At 48.2% G+C, this 6000-nt stretch overlaps 1 non-coding gene across 1 annotated transcript; it reads left to right on the top strand.

The window, feature by feature from the left end:
- Positions 1-4264: 4264 nt before the first annotated feature.
- TRNAF-GAA (transfer RNA phenylalanine (anticodon GAA)) lies at positions 4265-4337 on the top strand. Its single transcript has one exon. It is a non-coding gene; the product is annotated as a tRNA-Phe (tRNA).
- The last annotated feature ends 1663 nt before the right edge of the window (positions 4338-6000 follow it).

Here is a 6000-nt window from a genome sequence, read left to right as displayed (position 1 = left end):
AGCCCTTTGCTTCATAACCTTGTACTTAGATTTGTCTTCCTTTAAGTGGAAACCCTCAGTTCAAGCATTTTCCATTTTTTAGGGAAGGGATGAGGCTTTGACAGCCAGAAAATAAGAAATAAGACATACAAAACCCACCCTTTTCCACCAGCTCTAGGACATTTCAATGGGGGCAGCTCTCAGCCAGAGACAGAGGATTAAAGAAGCCATAAAATAATCCAGGCAGCAATTATGAGACACAAAGATTATTCACAGATTTAATTATGCCCATTTGCATAATTGTCCTCAGGGACACAAGTCTGTGGCTAAATCCCTGGAATCCCCCTCATGCAGCTCTGGGGCTGTTCATTGATCCTGAAGGAATTTTTTCACCAGGAAAAGCTGTGATGTGGCAGGAAGTCTGACCACCCTCCCGAAAACCTCAGGCAGCTCCGATTTTCAGCCATCCCCAAAAAAAGATTCGGCACCACAGACTTCCCAGAGCTGACGAGAAGACTGATGGAGGCTTCACCCCTCTAACGCCACGCTGGGATAAAACCCCCTTGAAATGTCAGATGAGCAGGAGCTCGCAGGTGGCTTTGCCTCCCTCCCTGGGGACATTTCTGGGTCTCCTGACTCACAGGCAGTGCCCGGGGGGCTGCATCAGCCCCCTCCTCAGCGGGGGAAGGCAGGTGGGCCAGGCAGAGCCCCGGCCCCACGGGGAGAGAGATGCTTTTAGTTAGTTCTGACTCATCCCTGGGCTGCCTTTGGAGAGTGGGAGTCGCTCTGCTATTTTCTGTGCACCGGCTCTGCTGGCTGTCATTTCCCACCTGGGGGACAACGGGTTTGAAAGCCAGAGTGCAGCATTTTGTGGCTAGAACTTTTTTTTTGTTGTTGTTTGTTTTTTCCTCCTCTCCCAATGAAGGGTGAAAGTTTGGTGCCTGTAGGACAAGCTGGAAAATGGAAAAGGGGAGAAGGGGAAGGAAAATTTTGTTTTGGTCACGGAGGGGATATCATTATTGCTTTACATCCAGACTGTTCAGAGGGTTTATTGGCACCTGTTAACTTGAGAAATATGTGGGGAATGTGGAAAATGAGCCTTTCCTGCCTCCAAATCCTGGCTGGATGTTTGATCCAATGTCATTCCTGCCACACAGGACCCAGATAAGCTACCAAAAGTCAGGACCCAGACAAGCTACCAAAAGTCCCTTTAGGTCAATATTTCTATGCCTCAGAGCTGTCAATCTTTCCATCAAACTCGGTGTCACTTGGGTCCATTTCCCTCTGGATGCATTATCTGTGGAGAATCAATTGCATGGCTTGGGGCTGGGTTATTGATGCCATTATCTTGTTTATGGCTTGTGGATGTTCTGGGACTCAAAGCAGTGCCCTTCTAACCCCGAGTCAAAGAAAAGTCCAATTATTCCCATATTTCAGATGTCAAAATGGAGATGGATCCACTCAGGGGTTTTGCCCCACCAGGCTTGGGTTGTTTGCAGGGCTTGATGCTGTTCTCTGTTCTCTGGGAATGGCATAAAATGGTTTTGCTTGGAAGGGGCCTTAAAAATCAACCTGTTTTAACTCTCCTGACATGGGCAGGGACACCTTCCACTATCTCGGGTTGCTCCAAGCCCTGTCCAACTTGGCCTTGAACACTTCCAGGCACGGGGCAGACACAGCATCAGCCTGTGCCAGGGCCTCACCACCCTCACAGGTAAGAATTTCTTCATAATATCCCACCTAAATCTACACTCTCTCATCTTAAAGCCATCCCCCCTTGCCCTGTCACTCTTTGCCATTGCATAAAGTCCCTTTCCAGCTTTCCTGTATCCCCTTTTAGGTACTGGAAGGCCACAGTAGGGTCTCCAGGATACCTGCTGAGGTTCTGAAAGTTCTTCTCAGACAGGCTGAGGACTTGAACCTCATCTCTTGTCTAACTCCAAGAGTGAGATCCTATTTATAGCCTCACTTGTCTTCAGCAGCACACTTTTTAAAGGAGTAGGTTGTCTTAGCCAGAAGAGATTTTCAGACCTGGATCCTAAATGGAGACCTCCCAACAGCCTGGTGTGACCTACCTGACTTCCAAGCAGATTTGGAAGCTCATGCTTCCCCTTTCCCGACAGGTCCTATGGAGCACCTCCAGCTGGCAGTCTCAGATCTTGGCAGGGAATGTCTGTCTACCCAGGAAAACTGATTGTGCGTGGCTGGAGCTGCCAAATCCACAGCTGGGGCTTGGCCATGTGCAATAGTGGAATTTTTGAGGAGAAATCATGGGAAGCTGCAGCACACACCCTAGTTTGAAAGGGGTGAGTACCTGGAGGGGTTCCCCGAGGCTGGAAAAGCAATTCCCAGGGCTGAGACAGAGCTGCACACCAGGATTGGATCAGAGCTGTGATATCCATGAAAACGCAGAACCTCCACACACTTCATTGCCATGTGCCATAATTCTTTTCCATCTCTCACACCCAGGTTTTTCCTCCTTGTTAGAGATTTCCTGGTTTTTTTATGGACAAATAATGAAGCTGAATCATTCACCCAGATGTAAGGCTGCATAAAGCTTTGGATCCCACTCTTGAAGCAGCCACATCTAAGGGCAGGAGGGATTCTTGAGTGCTGCCTTCAGCACAGGAAGGACATGGAGATGTTGGAGCGAGTCCAGAGGAGGCACCAAGGAGGTCAGAGGGATGGAGCAGCTCTGCTGTGAGGGAAGGCTGAGGGAATTGTGATTGTTTGGCCTGGAAAAAAAGCCTTGGGGTGACTTAATTGTGGCCTTCCAGTACCTGAAGAAGCTGACAAGGAACATGGAGAGGGATTATTTGCTAGAGCATGGATGGACAGGACACGGCTTCAAACTGAGAGTAGGTTTGGATTGGATATTAGGAAGAAATTCTTGACTGTGAGGGTTGGGAAGCCATGGCACAGGGTGCCCAGACAAGCTGTGGTTGCCTCATCCCTCAGGTTGGACAGAACTTGGAGCAACCTGGAGTAGTGGGAGATGTCCCTGCCCATGGCAGGGGGTGGGAATGAGATGATCTTTGAGGTCCTTTCCAACCCAAACCATTCCATGTTTGCTTCTAACGTTTGATGCTTCTTGCATTGGAATGAAGCACGTGAGTGAACTGATGACCTTCAGCTGCAGGAGGTTGCTCTGGAGGGAGCTAAAGATGCTCCAGATTTTTCCTTCATCTCCACATGTTCTGGAGCCTTGCAGGATCCTGGTGCAAACTTTGGGAAACTTTGTGGTTTCTCTGCTTTCCTTCTGAGCTGAGGGAAACCAGAGAGTGTCACTTCTTGGAAGGTATCCATTGCCTACATTCCCAGATTTATCCTCACTGTACACACGGATTTTGGAGTGCTTTGGATGAGGACCCTCTCCAGGTTCCCTCTGAAATCCCTGGAGCAAGGAAAGCCTGGGAATGCTCAAGAAATGGAGCTGGATTCCCAAGCAGTGGCACAACAAAACAACATATTCCTTTTTCTCTGCAGTTTTGGGGACTTTGATTATAAGTCAAGTTGCTAAAAAATAACATTTAGAACATTTAGATGGCAAAATTTCTCTTATTTTTTACATTTACATTTAAGCACAAATTTACTCCCCAATCATTTCTAAATGGATTTCTTTTTAAGACAATTTAAAAGAGGGAAAATGAGGTGTTACTGGATGCATACTGGGGAGCACTTATTGGAGAGGCAGCAATGAACTGCAAATGTTACATAATTATATAGAAGATAGCAGGATGGCAGTGTTCTGAAATAAAAAAGTGCCAGCATTTGGAAAGAAGAGGGATCATTGGAAACAATTTATGTAGTTTAGAGTGATTTAAGTGTAGTTAAACAATTGCACATTTTGGTGCAATGTATGACATAATAGTCCAAGAGAACTGAAAGGTTTCCAAGTCTCTTTTCCAAGTCAGCTTTCCAGCTGATGGTCCAACAGGGAAAACTCTTATTTTTGGGGAGAGGCTGCTCCTGGCCTGGGTTTTCCTGACATTTGTTCTTTATTGCTTTGTTGTGTGGTCAGTCACACCATTCCAACACCGGAATGGATTTCCCAGAGAAGCTGCAGCTACCCCATCACTGGAAGTGTCCAAGGACAGGTTTGGATGGAGTTTGGATCAACCTGGGACAGTGGAGGAGTGAAATGAGGTGATCTTAAAGGCTCCTTCCAACCCAAACCATTCCTTGATTTTTCTTGGATGAATGTTGGGCAAACTGCTTTGAGTGGTGAAAGTCTGAAATCTCATCGTATTCCAACAGGTTTTGGGAAAATCCAAGCCTGAGGAGAGCTGAAGTAGCTCAGCTGGGAGAGCGTTAGACTGAAGATCTAAAGGTCCCTGGTTCAATCCCGGGCTTCAGCAGAGTTTTCCTGCACTTTTGAGTGCCCAGGGCTGGGCTCTCCAGCCCAGGAGAGACCTGGACATGCAGGACAGAGTCCAGCCAAGGGCCAGCAGCGCTGCGAGGGACTGGAGGGGACAGGAGCATCTCTGCTGTGGGGAAAGGAGGAGAAACTGGGCCCAGTGGCCTTGAGAGAGTCTGGAGTTCCCCTTCTCAGACATATTCCCAAGTGACCTGGTATGGTGCTGGGCAAGGGGCTGTAGGTCCTGCTTGAGCAGGGCTTTGGAGCAGGGACCTCCATGAGGTCCCTTTGGACCTCAACCAGTCTGAGCCTGTGAAAGAGGGACAGGGTTTTACAATTCAAGTATTTCGGCAAAAATCGTGATAGAAAGGGATTTTTGTTCCTTCCACTGCCTGTTCCCAGTCCTGTGGCATGGACTGCCCTGTAAATTGATGGTAATATTGAGTCAAGGATGTGGGGGCTGCTTAGTCTGGAGTGAGCCAGAGGAAACCACAGAGAGATCGAGCTCCTTTCTTATGAGGAAAGGCTTGGTTTGCTCAGCCTGAAGAAGAAAAGGCTCCAGGGAGACCTCAAAACCCCTTCCAGTGCCTAAAGGGGCTCCAAGAGAGCTGGAGAGGAACTTTGGAAAGGGTCCTGGAGTGTCAGGACAAGAGGTAATGGCTCCAAATTGACAGAGGGCAGCATTAGATGGGATATTAGGAATAAATCCTTCCCTGTAAAGGTGGGATGGCCTTGGTAAAGGTTGCCCAGAGCAGCTGTGCTGCCCCTGGATCCCTGGAAGTGACCAAGGCCAGGTTGGACAGAGCTGGGAGCACCCTGGGATAGTGGAATGTGTCCCTGCCCATGGTGGGGGTGCTGGAACTCAATGATCTTGAAGGCCCCTCCCAACTCAAACCATTCCATGATTTTATGACCCTTCGAGGCCAATCATGGGGCCTGACCACCTCTGCCAGGCAGCATTCCAGGCTTTGAGCAACACCAGCCACAGCTGCAGAGTCATCACTACCAGCAGAGCTCAGTTCCTTGCTAGAATTAATGATTTGAGTCAGCTTAATTACAGATTTCTCACCTTTGCCCTAAATGTTAATCCCTTCTCCAGCCATGGAATTTCACAGGGGATCTGTGAGCTCCCTTCTTGCCTCCAGTGGTGATATTTTGTGTCAGTGAGGCACTGAAAGAGGGGCTGGACACTCCTCTCCCTTCACTGTTGCCCCCTCCCCAGAACAGCAAAAACAATGCTTTGGCATCACATTACATAATTTTCTTCTTCTGAGCACTTGCAAACATCTTTATTGCAGAAAAAAAAAATGAAAGAGTGTTGGAAATAACTTTTGAACTTCAGAGAAAAGGAAAAAGAGAAAACCTGGCTGAGACAGATTAAAACTCGTGACTCATCAAGGGTAGAGCTGAGACCTGAGAAAAACCTGCTCTAACCCCTGTAACACAACTCTGAAAAATAAAGGTGGCAGGGATGCGGTGGTGAGTGATACTGTCATGGAAAAATAGAGCCGAGTGCTGGGCAAACAACGCAGTCAGGGAATGCGACAACCCCTGGAGACCAGGAGAGGCTTGGCAGCTCATCCCTACCCACTCCCATGGTTATCCATGATTTGGAGTGGCTGCAGGGGGTTGCCAGGTGGGAACTTTTGAGATATTTGAGATAT

This window comes from Lonchura striata, chromosome 2 (genome assembly GCF_050655825.1).
Source record: "Lonchura striata isolate lonStrDom1 chromosome 2, ASM5065582v1, whole genome shotgun sequence".
In the NCBI taxonomy this organism is placed as follows: Eukaryota; Metazoa; Chordata; class Aves; order Passeriformes; family Estrildidae; genus Lonchura; species Lonchura striata.
This window is presented reverse-complemented; position numbering and strand designations above follow the sequence as displayed.